We start from the raw sequence: 26,242 nt of genomic DNA, 5'->3' as shown, positions 1-26,242 counted from the left end.
TGGTTATCATACATGTTATAGTATTATACACTTGTTATATGGTCATCTGGGTCATTACAGATTATGTGTATTTAAATAACTCATGAATATATTTTTGAGAGATTCTTAGATATCAACAGTAAAATAATAATTCAAATAGCATCTACAAGTAACACTGGAATCTGTATATTCTTTATTAGAACTGACAAATATTGCAATATTTATTCTTGCAAACACTAATTTTTACTTCAGTATCTTTCAGATTGTATCACTGTATACCTATCACAAGCTTCAGTGGTTCTATCTTGGAAAGACCTAAATTATTAAGTGACAGGTTTAGGTTTTTCCCATTATATAAACACAATATCCTCTGTGGCCAGAATGACTTCTCTAATCCTACAGCAGCACGCAACCTTCTTCACTTCATAATAATCTCCTGTCCATTTCTTTTTTGATTTAATATTCTAACATTAGGTTGCGTACCTCTGAATTGAAAATCAGAGCTAGGAAATTTTACAAAAAATGAATTAATTAGATGATAGCTTTGCAACGAGGTAAATTTTCTTCTCTTTCTCTCCTCACTTTTGTCTGTCTAATATCATCCTTATCTACATCTAATGTCTGTTTAATGTTATCCTTTTCTACAATCTTAACTCATATTGATTTAAATGTGGATAAACTGCATTGCAAATCTATGGCCTACCATATAGGACTTTTTTTTCTTTTTTTAAACTGCATTACGAAGGGTGAAGAACTTGCAAGGAGATCCACACAAAAAGATCTCCCTGCTGAAGAACAGTCTCAGTACTTGTAGCCTCGTACACTGAAGATGCATCAAGACCTTAGTCACCACGATGGTTCTACTTTCATTCTTTCATCCTTTTTTCCCCTCCTCTTAACACACCGAGATCAGTGCTTGACAGGGATTGCTGATAAACTCTGATCTCTCCCTACAACGCATTCTACCTCCCCGTATTGCTCTCCCTTGCTGGAAACATCATGAGGCAGTGACTGGCCACAGAACAGCAGCAAGGTACTGCGAGGTGACTGCTAGTACGTTCGCTGGTGATACACATTCAGCAGTGAAACAGTTGGGGTTTTTTTTAATCCCAACAGTTGTTCAGTGTTTCATCTGGGGTACACATTGGCCTAAACTTACTATTAAATATCTAAAAAACATGCAAACATTGACAGTGGCTTAATTTGTTCTGAGCAGAGGAGCAATATTTACCATGTTTAATTTATTCTTCAACTCTTCATATTTAATTATCTTCCTTTCTTTGATTATTCAATAGTATACTGAATAATTCCCAAATCCAACTTTTCTGCTCCCATGACTCCAAATTTCAGTGTTTTGCAATAGAGACTTCCCTGAACGCAGCTGCAGGTTCAGAGCCATATGCTCAATTTTTAAGAAAAGGCCACTTCTGAGATTATATGTTACAAGAACAGCAAAAGAGACTAGATTTTTTAAAAATAAAAAAGTATTATGGAGAGAAAAAGAAAATCAAACAAGCAAACAATGAATTCTTCCTGCGTTTGATGACGAAGTGGCGAATAATGCAGAACCTTTTCTTCCCTTTGTGCTTTTAAACCAACAAAGAGGCAAAACATATGTTGAAAAAATATGCCTATGCGTTATTTTTGAAGACTTGGCAAAACAGTCAGTGAAAAGCATTGATAGAAGGGCACCGGGCCAGTACTTTGCTGCCATTTTGTTTCCCTGTGGGGAAGCATCTTATTCTTTACTGAATAGGATATAATGCAAAATCCTACTGTGAACAGGTGACCAGTTTCTCTCTGGGAAAGAAGTGATATTTTACAATGCCTGTATTTGATTTTGGACATATTTGTGTGATTGTCAACCCTCATTTTACATGAGCATGTAATAGGTGAATTTTTATTGTTGAAAAATTTCCAACACAGTATGGCTCCCTCATTAAGCCTCTGGGAAACCGCACAACGCCTCTAGCACATTTTTTAAAAACAGAGCACTAGGCTGTTATTATACACGTGTCATACATTTCAGAATAATTTCATAGTTCTTCAAAAGGAAAAAAATTAATCATGACATTCTCAGTGATGATTTTTTTCTCTACCCAGTGGTGAAATACATCAAATTCCCATAAAATGAAAGAAAACACATGCCATGCCAAGTGTTAATGACCAAGAACAGGAAAGCTGTGCTAATGCACAGCCCGACAACAAGACCATGATTTTATGTTGGGACTAGGGCTTGTTACTGAGGGCTCTCAGCTTCCCTTTCCAACAGCAACCAGAAGATTCCTCCGAGATCCCCTCCGTCAGGCTTTGTTTCTGCCTTTACACTGGCTCATGCTGTATGCTGTTGATGCCAAATATCCAGCACTTCAGGAGCAAGGGCTGAAGCCAAGACCCACCTGAACCTTGGAAAACATCTGGAGGGGCACAGCTACATGGGGTACTCGGTGCTGGGGAGGCAAGGGGGGCCCTGGCACAGCCCTGCCACCTGCCCCATGGCACCCAGTGGGCAACACAGCAGCGAGTCTCATCTACAACATGTCCAGCTGGGCTCTGCTCCATCCTCCACAACATCCTTCCTTGGGAGGAGAATTTGGGTGAGTGAAGGAGGGAGGAGCCCTTCCCAGCCCTGAGGACTGCTCAGCTGGGCAGCGGGGATGCCAGACCCTGCCACCCCCACAGAGCAGCACCCCGTGGCCAGCCCTTCTGGATGCTGCACTGGGGCGAGTGGGGAGCCCTGGGTTGACTTGTCTCACCACTCACACTAGGGATGGCAAGGGAGCTTATGAAAGAGCCCGTGGGAGCAGGTAGCCCACGGCACAGATGTAAGTAGGAAGCCCTCAGCTGCCTTGAAATAGCCCAGCAAGAGGGTCTGAGAACATCTTCCCAAGAAATACAGGAGGGCTGCACTGTGAACAACCTATGATCAGGCAACAGCACGCTGCAAATATTAGAGGCAAAGCTGATAACAGCTACTTTAAAAGTTGCCCAACATTTCTTTCTATTTTCAGTTCCTGAGATCTTTGCCAATTTTCACCCTCTTGGGCTTTTTAGTTTGTTTGGTTTTTTGTTTGGGGGTTTTTTGGGTTGTTTGTTTGTTGTGTGGTTGTTGTTTTTTTTTTTTTTTCCATGGTGTCTGCCTCAGACTGATTTAATTATTTAAGGGGGAAGGAATTTCAGTCAAAACACTTTGTTCATTTCTGAGATGAGGTTAGAGGAAAATGTTGTGTTGCCCTGGCTGAAAAATTCCAGTGTCCTTTGCTTTCAGCAGCTCTTCCACTCTGAAGTGTGAGAGCCGTCCTCCAAGTTTAGACAAATCATATTTTTTTTATATATTACAAAAGAAAAAAAAAAAAAAAAAAAAAAGGAGTTCACACATGCTCAGAGACATTTTCATTTTTAGCATCTAAATATTTCTGGAGATTCTGTCCTCATTTAGCACTCATAGAGCACTCGCTGACTAATAGAGCTCACTGAAAAAAAGTCCCATGAAATATATTTTAGTCCAGCTATACTGCTTTGTTAAAGCAGAAGTGTTTCGTGGAGGTATCAGTTCCAATGATGTTTTTATCTGGGAAGTTTCTCAGTGTTTTAAAGCAGAAAGTCATGTCTGCTGGTTGGAAAGAAAGGGATCTTAATCAAAAGTCTAAGCCTTCTGATGAGAAAACATCAATTCAGCAGAATCTCACTTTTCAAAAAGCTGCAAAATGTCACAAAAACGAAGTTGCTCTTAAAGTTTGACCAACACCATCCCCAATAACTTAAACCGAGGAGACACAAAAGCAGATCTGAGGGCAAGGGGACAGTGATTGAACTGGGATGGGAAGGTGGTGACGCTGGAACCAATACAGGGAATAGGGGAAGAGAGACTTTTTGGAGAAGAAGAACTGAGGAGGAATGGGCAAGAGGGGACTACGGCTGGGCAGAGCAGTAGATCGAAGGTGATGGAAAGGAGGAGATGGTATGTGCAGCTGTGGCCTGGGAACCCTGGAGGAGATGTTCAGTACAAGGGACTCACACAGTGACCAGGGACTGAGACCAGGCAACAGCAAAGCTTAGGTCAGCCTCACGTGCTGGTCAACAGCCAGATGGCAACTCACTATGGTCTCTTACTCCACCTTCTGAATCAAGTGAACAGCATTTCCATGATGGATATGAAACCTTCCTGTCCATGAATCCATGGGTTAGGTGGATAAATTCAGTTTACTTTGTAAAAGCCTAGGAAATGGCTCCATAAAAAAAAAAAAAAAAAAAAAAATCTTATCAGAGCTGGTGAAATACCACAAAAGTAGAATGTGGTGCCACTTTGCCCTACCCTTCTTTCTGTACAATGGCTGTGGTCACAAACTTTTTTGAAACAACTGTATTTCTGAGAATCATCAGTTCTGTTCAATTTTCTACCAAAAAAACCATGGAAAGTTGCTGACTGCAACTCCCTGCACGCTCAGCACATACACGCTGCTGTGCTCGCCTAGAGTCACTACAGAGACCGGCTAAGTGAGCAGGCAGGCTGGCCTCATCCTGCCAACGCCACGCGTCTCCGGGGAGCTTTGGGTGCTATTTCCTTGGGAACGGAGGGGATGCAGCAGCCTTTCTTTGGAGATGCCTCGCACTTCCCACGACAGGTTTCTGCGAGAGCCCTGGAGTTGGTGCCTCCCGTGGGATGAGGAACAGCGGTGCCTCCGGCGATGCCGGGAGCTGACATGCCTCGAGGAAGAAGCGGGTCAGGAAGAAGGAGGCTGGCAAGAATGCTGCTGAAATTATACCACAGGTGGAGGTAGCAGCATAATAGAAAAGAAAAAGTGGGTTTTGAACTGCAGTTATTTTCAGATATTTCTGAGAAACTCATGCTGTTCTTATGAACACCGTTTTCACTGTGTTTCCAGTGTTATATGCTACACATATATATATATATAACATTATAGAAATCTATTAATCTGTGTAAGTAATTGCATAAAATTTGCCTTACATTCTCTTGAGGTACTGATTTACTCTCTGAAAAGATAGCTGCATTTTGACTGATACTCAAAATATTCAGAGTAGTACAGTTAACACATCTAAACTGCAAAGGCAGAAAAACTGCCAGGTGGAGGAAGGGGATCATCTCAGGAGATACCTACCACTGACAGGTCTTACCAAATTTGGCTGCTCTTTAGCATCAGCTAAATATCATCAAGAGGGCTGATATATACAGATATTCCACAGAATTTGCAGCTGCTCTTGATGACACCGAGTTAAAAAACTCTAAGGCAAGGAAAAGGACTACATGTAGAGATACAGCTATGAGTAGAGATACAGCTATGAGACATGAAACAGCATGAGTGGAGATTTACCAGAGTTCAAGAAAGAATTAATAACGGCAAAAATCTTTTGAGCCCTGTATACTGCTTATGTGAGTCAAGATACATAGCAGCAGTGTAAAAGTGCACTTTTGTATACCATGAAGAAAACAGAAAATAAGTTTGGTCTGTGAAATGGGATCACCACAGACAGCGAACTTCCCAAAATGAGACTTCCCTGCAAAGCAAGGACAGGCATCTTTTTTAGGTTCTTCTCAAGTTCAAAGCCAGGTCCTTATAATACTGTAATATTGCATCATTGCACACCTGAGCCATAGCTGGAAACTTTCCTCCTAGGACATAAATTACTTAAACTGAAGTAATTTGGTTTTTTGCTTGACTCCTCAAAAAACAGATCAGTCTCTAAGTAATGCAAGTCAGGTGTGCAATGGCACTGTTCAGAGAGGCCTCTGTTCCTTCACAGTGTCTTGGCTTTCACAGGAGACTGCAAGAAGAAATGGAGACTAACACCAAATACAGCAAAGGCTATTAACGTTACACTACATTCAGAGCCAGGCAGAACTTAATGCTCCCTAAAACAGCCAGCAGTAGGAATGCAATCCAAAGGCAGTATACTTGGGACCACCCAAGCTCACATGCTTGCGTGCAAACACTGGCTTCCCTTATACTCATTCCTGAACAAATTCACCCAGGAGACCAGCACAGAGACAGTCCATCCTCTGAGTCTCATTTTCTGTTGCCTCATTGGCAAATACTGAGTTTGGTTAAACTCTACCCATGCCACTCCTGTAGGCACTGGGCACATGGCATGCCAGGAGGATGACAACAGGCACACCAAGGCTAACACACCTTCTCCTAAACAGCATCTCTGACTAGCATCTGGAAGTGGTCACAAGTATTGTTTAAAAACACCTGGTATATAATGTGCTACCACCTCGTAACAGAATTGTCATCTGGTGCTGCACGTTCTCCCCACAGCCGAGAGGGGCACCAGCTCATTGCAATAGGCAGAGCAGAGCCAGCTCTGCCATTAGCACGTTCCCACCACACCACCAGGACTGGTGAGAGGTCACCCCGCGGTAAGGTCTCACACTGCCCCCAGCACCAGCCTTGCCGGCTCAGAGATGGAGCTGGGATGGACGAGCGAACAGCAGCCCAGTGAGCATGAGGAGCTCCTGCAGGGGCACATGCCATGGCTGTCTGTGCCTCAGCATCTCTTGGCTAACATGACCGGATCAAAAGCCCACACTGGGCTCCTTCTGTTCTGAGTTTTCCCTCTCTGGCTTTTCTCACAATGGCTTTAAAAGTAGAAATGAAGTGGTGCCCCCAGAGTGGGTTTCTGGACTCATTACCTGCAGTCCAAGCAAGCTGGGAAGGGTTTGTGCAAAAGATGAACCAACCCGTGGAAGATGTTCTTTGTCCCTTTCCAAGTTGGTCCCCTCTTTTAGGCAACGATGGCTTTATGCTACCATCATGTGACGCCAAACACAAGCGGTCCAAGTGTAAACCCATCCTGGCACGTAGTGCTGTCTCACAGGGCACAGATAATACTAAGCCCAAATCCTTAAAATACCAGATCACCCCTGAAATGCCAACTACAGATGAAATTGCTAGTAAAAACAGAACAAAGCTCTGATGCCTTAAAGGTGCACTGTTTAGACACTGCAGTGACAAGCAATCTATACTCAAGTAGAGTTTTAGAGGTATGCATTCAAAATAGCGTGCTGATAAATATATTTGTAAAATACTGGTGGAGTGTGTGTTGTTCCTAGAATACAGAAACTGTATACACTTAATTGCATGCAGAAAATTATTAGTAAAAAAGAAGGAATTTTTAAGAAATAGTAACACATATGTTGACATCAAACTAACCTTTATGCTCACAGAAATACTTTGCTTTCAAAAGAAACCAAAAATCCAGGAATTCATAGTTATGCAGCAATTTCAAATATGAATGCCAGACAGATAACCAAGAACAGTGTGAATTCACAGGTCTACACCTCATCCAGCAAAAACAAAAGCAGAAAACCTACAGGATTCTTACTCATCCTGGTTTTGATTTTCCCCAGGTAGGTGGGAGAAAACTAAAATGAAAGACATTTCAGCATGGTTGAATACAGAGACATGGGCGAGGGCCAGCACTCTTACAACTGAGTATCTTCTCACTTAAGTAACGGTTCTCTAAAGGCCACACCAAAGCACTAGACTCACAACAGCACACCAGTGAGCTTTTCTTGGAGGTGGACTGATGGCATGTTGAACAGCACCATCTCTAACCTGTGATGCCTTCACCAATAACTCCAATTACCAACACCTCTTGGGAGGAGGGGAGTTAAAATGCACAAGTTTTGAACTTTGCTCTAGACAGCCTAAAATCAGATCTGGTATTGCTTTGCGTTATGGTACTAGTTTCAGTGGTTCTGCTCCATGCTCCATCAAATCTCTTTGTTTCCATAGCTTTTCAATTCCTTTCCTAAATTGGTAATGAGCAACAGAGAACTGAAAATAGATTGCAGATGTGTGGCAAGATGTCAGTAACATGAGATACAGAGGCATCATTTGCCATTGATGCAGAGTAGCCTATCAGCCTTGCGAAAGGACTATTTGCAGAGACACTACTTATAACATCTTTTTGAAAGTTCATAACAAGACAGTGGTAATGACATCAGCAGCAATATAACCCAAGTTTATTCTTATATTCCTAAACTACAAAGGAACGGTCACATTTTTTATAAGCTCTGAGATGCTTCAGAGCCTGCATCTCACTAAAAGTGAAGAGTCCAATGCTTAGACCTGTGAACAGACTCAGCCACCTAAAACAGGTGCCTGATTCCAAAATTAGATCCAAGAGCCCGACTTCTCATGCATCAAAATCCCTAACTTAAATATGTTTCTGACCATACCCAAAGCCACTGGAAACTTGGCCATGCAAAGCAGCGAGGTGCTTGGTTCCAGCTGGCATCACCAAACACGCTGGCACAGTCCGGACACCTGCCACAGGAGGGATGAGACTGGCCCCTGCCATAGCAGCCTGCTTCCTGACCAACAGATGGGTAATTAAGGCTCTCATCTAGGTAAGAGGATTCAAACCTGAATTTCCCAAGCAAATATCCTAAAACATTTTAAACCCCAGTGTCTGTGCGGCCCAACCACTGTCCCTCAGCTGCAGGCATTGCATTTTATATGGGAAAGGGAATACCAGCTGGCACAGAGGGAGGTTTGTTCTCTATTCCTGCGCTTGGGGCAGCCTTCTTGGAAGGAGGAGATGGAGGTTTCAGTCAGTGGCCCAGTGAATATGTGCTACTGCTATATAAAGCTCCTGAGAACATCATATCTGTTTACATCACCCCATTTAGCCTGTAAATCTCACCCTAACGTTGATGTCTAAAACGGGCCAGATGAATCACACTCGAGAAATGCCTGATTCTCCCCACTGACTATAAAGGGAACCAAGACTGTAAGGCTCAGCTGTAGATGTCAACACTGAAGATGTCCAAACTGAGATGAATCCCACCAAAAGCCACACACACACAGAGTAACTTCATTATGCAGCTTCCAGTTAGCTGTTCAACGATTACCCACATCAGAGGGAGCTGAGCAGGAATTACGCATCCCAGCACCCAGAGCTCACCCGAGGACACTGGAGACAATGGCTATCTTTATCTTCTTTCTTGTGCCATGCCAAATATATCATTGATGCTTAGCCACTTAGTGAGCACTGCTGCAGTACTGAGAAGCACCAAAGGATATCAGCAAATGTCTGTTACTCCATTTGATAACTCAGAGCCCTGAACAGCATTGATGAAGTTTAAGCAGTAAAAACAATCTGGATATGAAACAAAATCCATTTCACAAAAATGTACATCAGCGATGTACACCTAAAAATGGTGTCTAGCAGAAGCCGCCAACAGTCAAAATTCAACCACTGAATTACGTTGCATACTATAGCCAAAACAAGAGTGATCATTTAAACACTATTTCCTATAATGATTAATAAGGATGGCCATTTATAGTTTCAGTTTATGTAACACAAACCCAATCATATTATTTGTTAAAATTCACCTCTGTGCAACGAAATGTTGTTAATATGAGAGTCAGTAGCGTACCACAACATATGCTTTAACAGTATGTACACAATGGTTAGACTTAAATAATTGTGAAACGTATTTTGCCATCATAGTGTATTATTTCTCTTATCCAAAGCACGAGGAGCAGATGGGAAGAGTGCCAGGGTCATTCCTAGACCTCACCAGCTACAAAAGGTATGAAGCAAGCCTGGTCGCTGGTTTATGTTGGAACAGTTTTGTGTCCTTATTCAGCAACCACCAATCTCCTTATTAAGTTTCAAATTCAAATTTTGTCATGCTTCTATGAAATGCACCAGCATAAGGTTTTCCTTAAAAACAGATTAAACGTTATTGTGATTACCTTTTTATTACCCTAAGCTTGAGAATATTGACCTCTATTTTGAAGCCTAACCTTATTTTTCATGCCTTTCAAGTTTATGTGAGGTTGCCTGTTTGATACCTATACATGAAAATTTTATATTGTTGGCTGTGCTCTCAATAAATTATTTAGAAGGTCTGAATATTACTGCAGTGTTCAGATTTTCAGAAGAGTTAGGTAAATCCCTTTATTCTGCTGTCCTCAAAAGACAAACAACTACTCAATACCTAACTAACAATATCATTAAAAAATAAAACGAAGGCTGGCTTGGAAGAGAGTATAATTATCTACTGGGAATTTATTATAACTCAGTAATATCTAAATATTTGCAAGAACTTTTGTCTTAATTTTAGCTAAGGAAGCACACCAACTAAAACCAGGCTGTTGAACACGTTTACCTCAGGCTAAAAGAACACAAATCCTCTTATAGACACATGAATTATGATTACGATAAGCAAATATAGTGAAGTGCATGAGTTCAAGCGATACTGGAGAATAAGGAAACATCTTCAAATCAGGATACACACATGCTGTGTTCTTCCATAACTACTCATCTGTACTATAAAATATAGTCCTATATAAATATAAGATAATAGGTCTATCTTTTCCTAAACATCCTGAAAGAAATTCCCTACAGCTTGTATCCTCCACTTACATTTTTTATAGATTAAAAAAAAAAAAAAAAAACCAAAAACCAGGTCAGCTTCTTCCTTGCTTTAGAACTTCTTTAATTTGCCCTAGAAACATACTGAAACCTTGAACACAGCCCACTGAAGGCCCGCTTGTTACTCTCAAGGTGTGTAAATAATGTTTATCCAAGTCCTAACGCACTGCAAAGTTATATTGGTGCATTATAAAATTTAATACCTATTTTCTAGTACCAGTGCAAGTGTGACAGTGATTGCAACTGCGCACAACCTGCGTTGACTACTTTCAAAAGCTTTCACCACTGGATTTTTTTTAGCATGTTCTAGAGAGCAGAAGTTCTGAATTGCAGAGCACCTTTAGCTGGTGTGAAGTACAAGAGTTCAGATGCTAGAACTCACTTCAGCTGCTTAAAGGCAGGTGCCTCTTGAGGCACTGGGAGGAGAATGCGGGAAAGCAGCAAGTACAGCACAGGCCACATGGCAAGCTCCTGCCCTTGCGGACTGGCAGGCAGGGGCCAGGGGTGCCATACGTTATTGCAAACGGCACTATACGTGTTATTTAGGTAACTGAATCGTCCCACTGAGCTGGCCAAAAGTCCCTTCCAGCCTAGTTGTCCTGACGCCGGCCAGCTGCAGATGCTTTGAGAGGAGTACAAGAAACAACGTGTGCAGAGCATGAGCCCTGCATCCCCTCCACATACGCTCCCATCTCTAGGTACACTGGGTCATGGCATAGAATAGTCATCAATGAACCATTAAGTGTCCATTTAAATAACTGTATTTGTACTTTTACAGCTTCAGGTGGCAAGGAGCATTATATAATGTGTGAAGATGTTTTCCCTTTATTTTTTAAGCTCTCTTTTCTGTAAATTCTTGCATTTTAAGTAACAGAGAAATGTTTTTGCTTTACTAACAGCATTCCTTTTCCCAAATTGAGGAAACTAAAGTAAGTTTCCCATTACATGGGAAGATGTTTCCTCTCTCTCGTCATCTACTTTTACTAAGAGTTTTCCAAGCAGAGGCAACCAGGTCTGCCCTTAACACTGACATCTGGGTATATCATTGTACTGCACACTCAGTGGCAAAATGATGCTGGCCATTTTACTCTTCACTCCTTTCCTTGTAATTCCTAAGGTTCAATTTGGCTTTTTTTTTTCCACTCACAATTAGCACTGAGGTGATATATTTTGAGATTCACTCCCAGTATCCTGTCCCACATATTCTGCATTATTTTTCCCTGTGTTTCCACATACACACATACACCTTTTTAATAGTCACACAGTTAGCCTTTTATTTGACTGCTTAGAACAGTATGGTGTATGATGCTACTACCTTGCTATTAAGCCCCCACAATCGCTTTGACCACTCTTAACTTCATGCATCAAGCCACGACAATGACACTTCTTCCTCATCAGCCTCAGTCCTCCCTCCTCACAGTAGATGCCTTGGTGTGATATAGTTCAGTTGAAAGCTGGCATACTCATAGTTTAGATCATGAACAAGAGTGAGCAATAAAGTTTCTGACTCCATTTATCTTTAATATATTTGTGCTTCTCTTCCTTAAACCAGAGCTTAACATGATTGCTTAATGGACTGCAGTATTAAGAGACCTTAAATAACCTGGTGCTTTGCAGTCTAAATACGTTGGGCATCCAATATAGCAGCTGCACATTGGACGTGCAGATTTTTGGTTTAATAGCAGACTGGGATTCAACTGCCTGGACACGAGTGTGCAGACCATCATCCTCCTCACCCAAACTGTTCATCTCAGAGTCCTTTCTGTACAACAGATCTACCCAGCGGAGTCAGCAGTGTCTGTGTCGCAGCCTGTCCAGCCCCAAAGTAGATACTGAATCAGGCACTGGGAGAGCTGGCTGTCGCTCCTGGGGAAGCAAGGGGCTGAGAATGCACAAGAGTCCCAATTAGGAGGGTAAAAGTAAAGAAAACGAGTACAGAAAAGTAAAGACTGAAATGCACCGAGAATTACTGAGAACCGTGAGCAGAAGGAGTAGGACCAAAATACATGATGCTGATTATTATGGGAACAGGGCACAAGAGTTTAAAAATGTGATTTAATTTTGTATGTGTGATTCATGCAAAAAAATAATTCTGCTTAAGCACAGTCCCTCATTTAGTCAGTGCAGAATGCTATAAAAAAAAAAAAAAGCTAGACAACCCCCATCTATAAATTGGAACAAAACTACAGAATAGCCTAGAGACTGATTGACATTTTAAGTTAAATTAGACAGGATAGAGCAAATGAGGATTCATATGGGACAAATATAGTAGAGTTTATACTAAATATAAAGTAGTATTTATATTGAATTCTGGCATATGAATGATGACTGTACTGTAACAAATATTAATACAATCTTTTGACCATACATGGTATATTAATATTCCAAGGCCTAATCAATGAAAAATACTTATTTCCAAAGTTTCATGTCAGAACAACATGGAAAAGAATCTGAAAAAAAAAGAACAAACATTCACTAGTCCCTTGACATTTAAAAACACACCTTATGAAAATTGAGTCAAAGTAATGAAAATAATGGTCTTAAGAAATAAAATTCCCAAAATAAGAGCAATATTAAAGCTCAGTCACATCTGTCTTATCTTTATGGATACGTTGCTAAATGGGTCAGAGGCAGAGGTGGTCACAGTAATACAATACATGTGCTTATCCTTTACAGTGTAATTCTTTACAATGTGGATTGTAAATGAGCACACCAAGTAATTGATGGCTACCTCACTAAGGGTACGTCTGTAGGTATATCACTTTATGGCAAGTGGTTTGTTCTTTGTGTTAGGTTTGTTATAACGGTCAGCTACTGAGCAAGAAAGACCGAGGGCTGGAACAGCGGGGCTGCGGCAGGCTGTGACGAGGAAACATTCGGCAGGGCTCTGGGGGAAAATCCACAAAGTGCCTTCTCTCTATTTTGCTTGGGCAAAGGGTTGGATCTGAAGGTAAAAGGGGTCCCTTCCAGACTCCTGTTTCTAGACACTTCCTAACAGATGCTTTGCCACCTTTAAACACTGACAAAAAAATCTGAGCCCAACATTCTGATAAAGCAACAAGCCATGCACACACAGAAAAATAACTGCAGCACGATGACTTTTGTTGGATGAACTTGTCATTATCATTTAGTTGCTTGTTAAATACTTTATATACACAGCTAATTCCCAAGTGGTCACTTTCTATTCTTAAAAAAAAAAAAGGAACAGAATGGTTCTTGTCCCTGGAGTGCACAACTATCCCAGATAATACCAGTACAAATTCCCCAAGCAGCTAACAGATTTTTAACAAATCAGTTCATGTCTTCTTTCCATGCTGAAATTGTTTCTGCTCCGCACATCCCAGTGAAAGAGAAAAGTATTCACAGCCATGTCCCTGCTATGACTCATATCTTGTTAGAACAGAAACAGGCACTTGGCTCTCTGGAAAAAAAAAAAAAAAAAAAAAAATCCCACAGCTGCCTGCCTTGGTTTGCTGCAAGCCTACGGCTCCCCAGGTTGTGCGCTGTTGTGTCACAGAGGTCCGCATGTCCCACAGGAGACAATTACTGAGAAGTACCTCCAGAATAAGTGATGTTCTGCTTATTATTATAGGTGGGTTGCAAGGGCTGAAACGGTAAATATGCTAACCCTAATGTTTCAATGTGGCCTTGACAGTTTTCATGCAAGGAATCAGCAGAGCAGCTTCATGCACAGTGATAGTGCTCAGAGCAGATATGCCTTAGGCAGAGACGTGAGTCAGTTGGGTGGAATGAAGCTACAGCATACCTCATATTTAAGGGCTTCATCTTTGGGAGCATGAAACTTGTGCTCTTTGGCAGCAGAGGGTTTAAAGAGGACTGCGACAAATGTGGCAAATGGGTCAGCTATCATGTGGCATCGTCTGTTACTATGTTGACAAATGCTTATTTGAGATTAAAAATTTCCATTCTTTCATGCCAATTTGAAAAGGCTCAAAAAGCACAATTACACCATAGGAAAGTCAGCTACTTGGAGATAAGATGTACAACTACCACAGCCACTCTCCTAGAGAAGAAGAGGTTAGTAACAGGAAGAACTAAATTAATTGCCAGAATAACTTGTACCGGTATCCTCAACAAGAAGCCAAGCTAGCCAAGAGCCATGATAACTAGATCTGTGCCAGAAAAAACATGAAGAGGTTTTTATCCTCCTAGCCTTTCTTCTTCAGTTTGTCAATGAAAATTTTAAGAGTAAAACCAAGAAAGCAACACACACACCCCCAACCCCCACAAAAAGTGGCAAAGTTAGTCAAGTGTTTTTGATACAAACATCACTGACTGGACACGTGCAACATAACATTGGGAAAGCAGTTAAATCCATAGACCCTAATCGGTCATTCTGTCCCCTGTTCTGTGGCATCTCTTTACAGCACTGAATAAATGGGGTTATCAAATAAGCTCCCAGGGACACCAGCCACCCATAAGAAGATAGGCCATTAACACAAGCATACTAACTGGTCCGCATCTTACCTAAATAGAATGTTGAAGTCCTTCTTCCAACCCCCAATTCCAGTGCAAAAATAAAGAAAGGCACTTCAATCAGCTTCCCCTCAGGGATTACTGAAGTCAAGGTAGAAGTGTCACCAATATGTTGTAATGGGTCTGAACCCCAACATCCCTTCCCACAGAACAACTAGGAGGAGAAAAGACTGCACTGTGTTATCACCAGCAGATACCCATACTTGGAAGCAAATTCTGAGCAACTGGTGAGAAGAAACATGTGCCTGAATGTGGAAGAGGAACATCTACCATTCTGCCCAGTCCTGACTCACCAAGCAAGGTCACTGTGAGTCTCTACCACCTTGAGCAAAATCAGAGAAACTTTCTACTTGGGTGAAGACTCTACTTTGGTTTTACTGCAGATATTTGAAGTTGGACTCTTTGAGAAGTCACGTTTCGGGAAAAAATGGCAGAAGTCTGGTTCATCTTCAGTGTCTCCAATTTAATAATTAAAACACAGAGGAATGGCCAGACACCATTAAAAGTAGTCACACCATACATCATAAAGTTCTATCTACAAGGGAATTGGGTATAGATAAGGTATAGATAAGTAGCATGCATCTGGGAAACCATATATTCAATACTTTCTCACACTTCGTCTTTGAAATTCTGTGGTTGATTCAAAGAATGACTCTGACATCTGTCTGATCCTCTCAGTGTTGCGCACGGAAGAATAAGAATCAGGTAAGCAGAGGATGGTGCAGAAAGATACACCTGGATATGAGTGTGGTCTATGCGTCAGTTGGGATGCACTGTACACTATACTTGCAAAATACGTAATTAATAGAAGTCAACAAGAGTGCACTGAAATACATTAAATATCAAAACAAAAGGTGTTCTAGGAATCCACTTCTGTGCATCTTCCACCACATCAGCTCAGAGGTAAATGCACATTCTCCTACCCAAAATCCTAAGAGACATGGACTTTGCACTTTTGCTAAATAAGACTCTTCCATAAATATTAGCAATAATTAGTGCAGTGCCAATATTATTTGAACATTTATTGTTATCTCAAATATGAAAAGGTGGAATAATAAAGGGATTTTAGAAAACCGAAATGCTTAAAGATTCATAAATGATAAAACATTCTTACTATGTCTTTCTTTCAATGAAAATGAAATCTTTTGATCTTCCCAAGTATCATTTCAGCTTAGAATTGAATATTCCAGTTCATTTTTTTGAGCCAAAACAAAAAAGTTTATTTTTTATTTACATGAACATTTAAATGTCGTTTTGAAACACTTTGTGCTGGGTGCTCCCTTCACCATGCTTCAAGTTTTACAGTCTAGTTAATACATCCAACCTACTGACAGAGTAAAGGCAGTAAGATCCTAACCACAGACTCTGTGATGCTACATACCAACACAAGAAAATAGAATTTAATCTTGAGGTGACAAAGAATAAAACATATTAAATTAATTTTGGGGAAAAAAAAAAGTAAAAAATGTTTTTACTAGAGTCAAACTCCCCCTTTCAAAAATTTTGTTTCCCAAATTAAAAAAAGCATCAAGAAAGATGGAGGATTTTTTCCAAGAAAAGTTTTCGTTCTGCAAAAGCTGCATTTTCTATTATAAATCATTCCTGCCGGAACAGTTTTTATTCGATTTCCTGGAAGGCAAAGGTACACTTTGCCTCTACTGAGTGTATTGTAATGCCTCCATATGATTTTTTTTTTCCTCTTTTACATCTGACATTTTTCCTTATTGCCAACACTGAAATAAACATGAATAAACACAGTTTTCCTGTGAGCTCGCATGCAAAAGTAGCTTGGGCAATGTATTCATTTTGCTGTTTATATTATCCTGTAGAAAACAGGGAGAACTTGGCACTTTCTCAAGTCCTGAAGAACAAAGTCAAAATGAAACTGAGCTGTCATTAGGCAACGTTTCTGAGCAGACTGGAATAGAGCTGCAGGACTTGCCTCAGAGTTCAAGATGCAATCTCCTTCCAAAATCCCTGGCAAAAGGTCATATTATGTGATTTATGCTGCTTTTAGACTTCCACTTTCTCACCCAAGGACAACTTCCAAGGGCTTAAACCATGTCCCTCATCCTTGTAATGAGATGGAGAGCGTGCAACCTCCTTCACATTTCCACAGTTCTCCAAGGGCAAGGAGAAATACGTGCTACAGAGACAGATTACATCTAACTACCTCAGAAAATTAGACAGCAAAAAATTCAAGAAAGACTTAATTCAAGCAAACACTCTTGGAACCGGTATTTATGAATGGACAGCAGCGTATTACCTGTAGCATTGTTGTGCTCATTCTCTTCTCCGTTAAACTTCAAGTTTGCTTTTTGCAGCAAGAAAAATTATGCATCGTGCTGTAGAGAAGCATTCTTCAAAAGGGAAAAGCACTGCATCAAAGCAAGATTTCTACCTTGGACCACAGCAAATTGCTTGGCTAGCCTGTTATTACACTCGAGGCATTCTCAGGCAGCTGAGCCTCATTACAGGCAATGGAGCTTTAGCCATTAACTTCAGAGAGACCAGGATAAAGCACTAAATGCAATGAAGATAATTTAAAGCATGTTAAGCAAGGGTATAGAGCATTGCTAATGCTGTATGCTAAACATGCTTCCTATTGAGTGCTGGAAGACCATATATGCCTTGGGACAGATGCTCCTACAGGGTTTTTGTTTTTCTTCAAGCCCGGCGGGGCACTGCCCTGGTGGGGGCCTTGCCATGCTACAGCAGAACAAACAGCTAAAAGATGAGGTCCATCCCTCCTTCTTCATTGTACCAGACCCAGTGGAGGAAACACTTCCAGGCAGGGCATTGTTGCAGAAAGTAGCTTTTGGGGGAAGAAAAATGTGTGGTCAAGAGTTTGCCTGTATAGGATTTGCTGATTTGTCTGCTATGAGTTTTAACAGCACTGATGTGGTAAATTGGAAGATGAACGATATGGGCATTTGGGGGTCAGACCGGTCTCAGAGCTAAGTTTTGAATAGATCTATAGCCTTTGATATAGATCTTTACCTTTTATACACCACAGGTAAACTCATGAAGCCGTCTGAGCTGCTGCACTACAGAAGAGAGGTCTCAGGAGGCGCATGTGTAGGTGGACAACATAGAGTGCTGCCAACACAGGACGAAGCATTGGGAAGCAGTTAACAACTCTGGGCCCTTACAGGCCAGGAAAGACAAGGACCCCCAAGCCCAGGACCAGCAAGGGGGAGCATCTTCTCCACATCCCCCTGCTGACTGCTGCTGCGGTTTGTCCTGCCAAAGAATGAACCAGCAAGGTAGACACTTCAACAGAAACCTCAACAGTAAACAATTTACAGCTTTATAAAGCTAAACCCAATCTGACTGATGCCACTTTCAGCCCTACCAGCTGGCAGTGTTGCATTTAGGGTGCATTTCCCAGGTCTGTGAATGTGGTAAAGCTGTTTTGTTTGGGATCTCATGTGGATGTTGTGGAACACAGGAGGGGAGCTTTTCTAATCTACCAAAACCCATAGGCATAACCAGACTTAATGAAGAACATCTTGTTAGAAAGTTCTGAACTTTTTCAAAGTCTTAAAAAAGAAACTCTTTCTCCACCATCATTCATTTGGCTTGCTTACCACTACAGCAATTTTTTTTAATCCATTTGGGGTTCAGCAGCCTGTCCTGGTTTCAGCTGGGATAGAGTTAATTTTCTTCCTAGTAGCTGGTATAGTGCTGTGTTTTGGATTTAGGATGAGAATAATGTTGATAACACACTGATGTTTTGGTTGTTGCTGAGCAGAGTTTACACCAGCCAAGGACTTTTCAGCTTCCCCTGCTCTGCCCGGTGCACAAGAAGCTGGGAGGGGGCACAGCCAGGGGGCTGACCCAGACTGGCCAAAGGGCTCTTCCACACCATATGGCATCATGCTCAGTATAGAAACTGGGGGAAGAAGAAGGAAGGGGGGAACGTTTGGAGCAATGGCATTTGCCTTCCCAAGTAACCGTTACATGAGATGGGGCTCTGCTTTCCTGGGGATGGCTGAACACCTGCCTGCCCATGGGAAGCGGTGAAGGAATTCCTTGTTTTGCTTTGCTTGCGTGTGCAGCTATTGCTTTCCCTATTAAACTGTCCTTATCTCAGCCCACGAGTTTTCTCACTTTTACTCTTCTGATTCTCTCCCCCATCCCACCGGGAGCGAGCGAGTGGCTGTGTGGGGCTTAGCTGCTGGCTGGGGTTAAACCACGACATAGCCACAGGCCAACATGCCTGCCAGGTCTATCCCACCTCCCCTAGAGATACTAAGGCTCATTCTACAGCTTTTTAGTGTAATTTGTTCATTGTGAAATAACACAGTCCCAGTCCTCCCCCAGAATATTTCTGTATTTCTAAGGAAATGCATAAGTGTTGCAAAAACAAAAATTCAGCTTTCAGCCTACTGAGTTTGTGCAAATTTTAACTGAACCGTATTTTTGTGAAAGGTACACTTAACAAGAACTTTAACAGCTGCTCTCAGTTAGACTCCAGGTGATTAATTCTGAAGTAGGTTTTATGAAAGAATGAACAATAACAGCGGAAGGTCCAGGCATTAATATTAACCTGTAATAAAAGGAATGATGTTTAAACCATTCCTAGAAATAAAAGATGAGTACCGGGTCCTACAGTGCTGGAAGAAGCACATAGCTTAAATTATACTCAATCAGGCAAAATACAGATATTAAACATTTATGAGCAGCTCTGATATATTCTGAATTAATCAGTTCTGCACATTTAAAAGTTTTAATATTTAATGCTGCTACCTCAACAGTCCTGAAGAAATATTAAACTTTCCTACAGTCCTTTAAAAGGAACAGCAAGAGATTTTATTATACGTAACATCTGAATTGTGGCTGTAGGTTTTGTGCTGGGCTGTGTTTTGTGGAGAACCATGATTATAATGTATTGAACTGCAACTGAAATTCTCAACATTGTCACCACAGCTGAAACAGGAATAAGGACAGTAATAATGAAAATAACAATTATTAAGCCAGGGGTAAATACATGTGCAATCTGACTAAGTCTCCTAGGCACGGTGGATTACTCATGAAGGCTTACTAATATCATACTTTCATGAAATCTCTCAGATGAGTTTAAATGGCAGTCTAAAGGCATTTTAGATATTGTAGCGTATTAGTGTTAGTGTGTTAGTATAATAAATCTTCTCCAAAACACCAGCTGTGGTAAGCAAAAGTATATATAGATATAGATATTTATCTGTCCATAAATTCCCTCACCGTAAAAAGCAAACACTCTGAAATTTGTCGTCATTGCTGCCAGTAATGGTAATTTTAAATACAATATATAAGAACTGTTATAGTAATTTATGAGTAGTTTTAAAATATTGTTTTTAAAAAATATTAAAGTTGAAAATGAAGACATGAAGACCTTCTTTAGAAGAGACTGTGTCATACATGATGCTGATTCCATTATTACAATGCTTGCTTTGATTACAAACATATTTCTGAGATTATCTGCTTTATTATTATCCCCATCACAAGTGGGGTCCCCCAGGGATCGATATTGGGCCCAACGCTATTCAATATCTTCATAAGTGATCTGGATAACGGGATCAAGTGTAGCCTGATGAAGTTCGCAGATGACACCAAATTGAGTGGGGAAGTAGACACTCTGGAAGGGAGAGTCACCCTGCAGGAAGGTCCGGATAGTCTGGAAGAGTGGGCTAACAGGAACCTTATGAAGTTTAACAAAGACAAGTGTAAGGTCTTGCACCTGGGAAAACATAATCCAGGAGTGCAGCTCAGACTGGGATCCACCTGGCTGGAGAGCAGCTCCATGGAAAGGGACCTGGGGGTCCTGATGGACAGGAAGCTCAGCATGAGTGAACAGGGTGCTGCTGCGGCCAAGAAGGCCAACAGGATGCTGGTTTGCATCAAGAAGGTCATCACCAGCAGAGATAAAGAAGTCATTATCCCTCTCTACTCGGCGCTTGTCAGGCCACACCTGGAATACTGTGTACAGTTCTGGTCCCCATTATACAAAAAAGATGTGGACAGGCTGGAGGGGGTCCAAAGAAGGGCCACCAAGATGATCAAGGGTCTGGGAAGCCTGCCATATGAGGATAGGCTGAGAGAGCTGGGTTTGTTCAGGCTTGAGAAAAGGAGGCTTAGAGGTGATCTCATCACCATGTACCAGTACTTAAAGGGGAGCTACAAAGAAGATGGAGACTCCCTTTTTACAAGGAGTCACATGGCAAGGACAAGGGGTAACGGGTACAAGTTACTCCCAGGGAGATTCCGATTGGACACGAGAGATAAATTTTTCACAATGAGAACAGTCAACCATTGCAATAATCTCCCCAGGGAAGTGGTTGACTCTGCTACACTGAACACATTTAAGATGCAGCTGGGCCATCTCATCTAGATTGTGCTAGAAAGGTTGGACCAGATGATCCTCAAGGTCCCTTCCAACCTGGTATTCTACGATTCTATGATTACTTCTGAATAAAGTAAAAAGTCCTTGGAAAATTCCTAGATAGAACACTACAAAACCACAACACTACAAAACTGCTAAAGTTTCGTGGAAATTGTAGAGGACAACAGTGTAAAGCCTATGCTATGAACACATGCTCATTTTCAAATCGCTTAGACTGACAGTTCAGAGTTCAGATTCTGCAACATGAGCTCCTGCCCATCTCTTTGCCCCTTGTCAGTCAGCACAAATTCAATATATAGCTAAAATCCTACATGGGTTTGGCTGCATTTTCATTATAGACCACAAAACTGAAATCACCATACCATAAACCCAATATACTGGTAAGTTCAAAGAGAACCATAGCTGTCAGGAATACCCTATCATTGAAGCTATAACACATAAAAATCAGTATATGTAGGTCATTAGGCAAGACACAGCCTGCCTCCCATATCAGCTATTCTTAAAAACAACAAACTCAATAAAACCTCCCTCAAAAACAACAACAAAAATCAAGAAGAGATCTCAAACCTTTATTCTTCATTTATCATTGTGGAAAAATAAGCATCATCCTTTAACATCATTCCCTTCTAGTAACCAAATCTGCCACAAACGCTCACATGTGGCAGATGAAACACAAAAGTGGCCACAAAAATGATCAGGGGGCTGGAACACCCCTCCTGTGAGGAAAGGCTGAAAGAGCTGGGGTTGTTCAGCCTGGAGAAGAGAAGGCTGTGGGAAAACCTTATTGCAGCCTTTCAGTACTCAAAGGGGGCTTATAAGAAAGATGGGGACAGACTTTTTAGCAGGGCCAGTAGCAATAAGACAATGGTTTTAAACTAAAAGAGGGTAGATTCAGACTAGAGAGAAGGAAGAAATTTTTTACAATGAGGGTGGTGAAACACTGGAACGGGTTGCCCAGAGAGGTGGTAGATGCCCCATCCCTGGAAACATTCAAGGCCAGGCTGGACGGGGCTCTGAGCAACCTGATCTGGTTGTAGATGTCCCTGCCAACTGCAGGGGGGCTGGACTAGATGGCCTTTAAAGGTCCCTTCCATCCCAAAGCATTCTATGATTCTATGAAACAGAGAAGCTCCACTTCAGTCCTTGCACCACTCTGTGCTCCTGCTAACCCACACTCATACCCAGAGACCTCACACAACCAAAGCTTCCACACACAAAAAACCCTGCCTCAGAGATTACCCTTTGCTGATTTCCCAGTATAGTTCCCAGTGAACTAAAAAACCAGCAATAATTCTGTCCTCTAATGAGATGCTTGTAAGCAGCAGCCAGGGTCCTTTACAGGACCAGTCAAAACAAAAGCACGTGCTTCATTCCCAATGCTGAACATCATTGTCCAAGAGCAGACATACACACATGAAACAGTATTGCTGGCAGTTGCTTTGTGAAGTGGAGTGTTTCTATGAAAAACAGAGAGGAAAGTATGGGGAAGTTAAGAGCAAAGGCATGAAAGATAATGCAAGGACACAATCGGAACAACTGTGCTGAGCACAGCCATGAGGCCAACACTCTTATTTGGCTGATGACAAGGCCCCGTGATGGCCAAAGAGACTGCCTCAGGTTGCTCAAGGAAATAATTCAGAGACCATCTCATGTCCCCCTGCACTCAAGGAAACAAGGCTTCATTAGAATAAGGAGGAGTTTATCAAAGAAAAAATGGGAGTTACCAATTTCTTTTTCTCCTGCAAGTGATTCATATGATCCTGAAAAGAGGTAATCTCAGTGGGATCTGCTATCAACGGAGAGGTGTTATGACCATTGCATCAAAAAGGTGGAAGTAATAGATGAATCACAATGCTCACAGAGGGACATCAAAGCGATCCTCGACCAAGAGCTCAGAAAGAGTTTAAAACCAAACCAAAATGATGACCCAAAACTATCATAAAATAATTTCTAGAAACTTCTGATTTTTTTTTCCAGAAAAGTCAGGGAGTGCCTCGCAGATAGATGGGATTCTTATTGAAACAGCCATGGCAGATTGGGGGAAACCCATTTTAAGGTCAGAATGGTGAATTAATTAACCAATTAGCAGTCTGACCTGACTGCACAGACTAAGTTTTTCCCAAAACAGGAGTGTAGGAAAATTTGGACTAACTTGCAATATGCTAAGAAACTCTAACACAGACCTGAAAAGATAAGCAGTCACTTGGAGAAAGAGATTAAAGAGTTACAAACCACAAGGACACCAGCCACCTGCATGCTGAGTTGGATCAACCAAAAGATTTCTCTAACAGCAAACATCCACCACATTTTTCTTCCCTGACTGCATGCGTAGCTCTGCCAGAATGCAAAGCTCTGGGTATCCTGTATAAATGACAGACTAATCTTTAGAGAGAGGCCTATGAGCTCAGACCAGCTTGGATCAGTTCAAAATCATGTCTAATGTGTGAGAAGATAAACAAAATTTCCAGAAACCCCAGAAGTGGTTGTGTTAGGAAAAAATAACCCTGGGTATGTATTTCATTGTGTTTCTTAGGTACATCTTCCTCTGAACAATGATACATCCACATGTGGTGCAATGCCTACATGCAAGTCCTGGAGAAGGCCACCAGCCTGAGCTGGCTGGACACAGTCCGGTGGCAGGACAAGAGGAAAAGAAAACAGCAATTCTGCATTACAGAGTGCCTGAAGAAGCTTCTGTTCCTGGTGTATCAGAGCACAAATATGGAGTCAAAAAACAAATTATTATGGAACAACACTTGTATCTACACAGGTGAACTTGGACTTGGAGACCAATATCAGAGAAAGGAAGTTTTCCAGTACGTAATACGGACTACAAATGAAAGAATGGTGGATACTGGCTTGGACACCACTATTGTTTCAATAGACATCGGAAAAAAGCTGGAAAGTAAACCCCTAATTGGCTGTATATGTTGCTGACAATCCTGGGGAGATAACTTGTCCCCTTGAAATGTGAGAAAACAGGATTTGATTGGAACCAATAGGAGCTTGACAAAAAGATTCAGACAGTTAAGAAAGTACACAATCTAATACCCTGTTCAGATTTAAGGATGGCAAAAAAACCACCAAACCCTTATAAGCCAATAAAAACTGAATGTATTAAAAATGAAGTACGTTGAGATGTAGCTCCTGAAGACCCCTAAGCAACTGGCCATCCTGAGCAGTGGTCTTGTGCCTCCCTGGGCAGAAACACAAAGGCAGCAAGAGAAGGGCAAGGACTGGCTAAACCCTCTTCAGAGGCCCCAGATCTCAGGGGAATTTTAGCTGCTAAAATTTCAGTGCATTTGAGACAGCAGTCCATCCATTTGCAAACTGTTACTGAAAAGCTACAAATAATACAGATGGGAACCGTGGTTGTAAAGGTAAACAGTGGATGTAGGAAAAGCTAGTGTGGGAAAGCTGTAAGGACAAAGGAGGGTCTCAGACGCTCTCATGGACTCGTCCCAGCCCAGGGGTTTTACAAGCAAGGAACAGCAGATAGTTCTTTGTGAGCATCAGGATTCACTCTCCAAACCAAAAATCATAAATAAGAAATTATATTGCAACGGATCACACCACACTGGTAAGCTGTAAAGAAGTATGGAGAATCAGCTTTCTGTGAAGCAGAGTTAAATGAAGATATTTTAAAGGCTTCTTACCTTTTATCAGCGTGCTTTCCCCAAATTGACCTGAAGAATAGCAAAGAGCCAGTAGAAGTAGATCCAAGCAGCAAGGAAAGCACAGCTTTCACAAATACACAAATCCTCACCAATTTGCATTGATGGATGTTGCTTTACACCTGCTTTACACATGTGTGAGGGGTGACACAAGCACCCTTTCTTGGCCAGATTGCTATATCTAGAAGATACCCTAAGGCAAGGATTGGCAGAAATTAAATTAAGGGAGAATGGGAAGTGACTAATGTGCACATATAAAAGTCAAATATGGAAATAAATACCACATACATAGCACAACAAAGACATACCTAAGCCGTTCCAGTGATTTATACATAACTAAGTGTCTTGCTTTCAAACCAAATTCCTTCAAACTTATCACAGATCTAATCACAAAAGGGAGGAAACCTGCAGGTCCCAACAGGCGGTCTGTGAGTTACACATGTGCAGAACTGAGTTGAAAAACGCACAAGTTTAAAAGACTGATTTGAAACCTGATTTTCTTTCATCAAGTGAAAATCTTTTTCAAATCAACCAGTAATTATGAAATAGCCATACATAAGTCTGCCAAACATCTGTGCACCATTTTAATGAAAGCAAACCTTTAAAAAACATTGATGAAAAAGGTAAGGCTATTGGAAAGTTACAAGCAAACTGAAAGAGGCATTTCAAGCTAAAGCTAGAAGTGTAGATCTTTCTGTGCTATAGGAGGTCAAGGAAAGAATACCAGTACCATAATTGTAAAGCATATTGGAAAGGCAGGTGCTGCAGTTCATTGTTATGCTAAAAAAGTCCTAACAATCTTTTATAGCAATTGCAGCTGTCTGTCTTTTACCAATGTATAATAATTACCCATCTGATTAGAAAATGTAACCACCTGCAGTTAACTGGTTTACCAGTTTAGCTACTTCTAAGGATGAAGTGTTTCTAAAAATCAGATAAGTTAATGCTAAAACTAAAATGTACTTTAAAAGTTTCATACTGAAATAATATTTCTAATGACTGTGGAATTATTTGCAGTCTGGTACAAGTGCTCAGAAAATGGTTTCCCAAAATGTGGAAAAGTGTCCTAAAAATGGCCTCAATAAATTTTAAAATACCAGGTAGCTCAGTCAGTATTCTATGAAGGACAATTATTATAAGCACATTTTTATTACTAAATATATCCATCACACTACAGGCACCCAGGCACCTCAGAGAACGCATATAAATATATACAGCCATTCCGTATGGCCAAGTTCTCATCCTCTCTTTCTCCCCTGGTCTCTCTCTCTCTCTTTCCCCCTACCCCCGATCATTG

General features: G+C 41.2%; 1 protein-coding gene across 1 annotated transcript in view; it reads right to left on the bottom strand.

Annotated features, from left to right (window-relative positions):
- RELN (reelin) overlaps positions 1–26,242 on the bottom strand; it is a gene marked incomplete at its 5' end in the record, with an annotated part of 297,323 nt that overhangs the window by 247,983 nt on the left and 23,098 nt on the right. The window lies entirely within an intron of this gene.

The sequence above is a fragment of the Platalea leucorodia genome (genome assembly GCF_965183815.1).
Source record: "Platalea leucorodia genome assembly, chromosome: 4".
In the NCBI taxonomy this organism is placed as follows: Eukaryota; Metazoa; Chordata; class Aves; order Pelecaniformes; family Threskiornithidae; genus Platalea; species Platalea leucorodia.
This window is presented reverse-complemented; position numbering and strand designations above follow the sequence as displayed.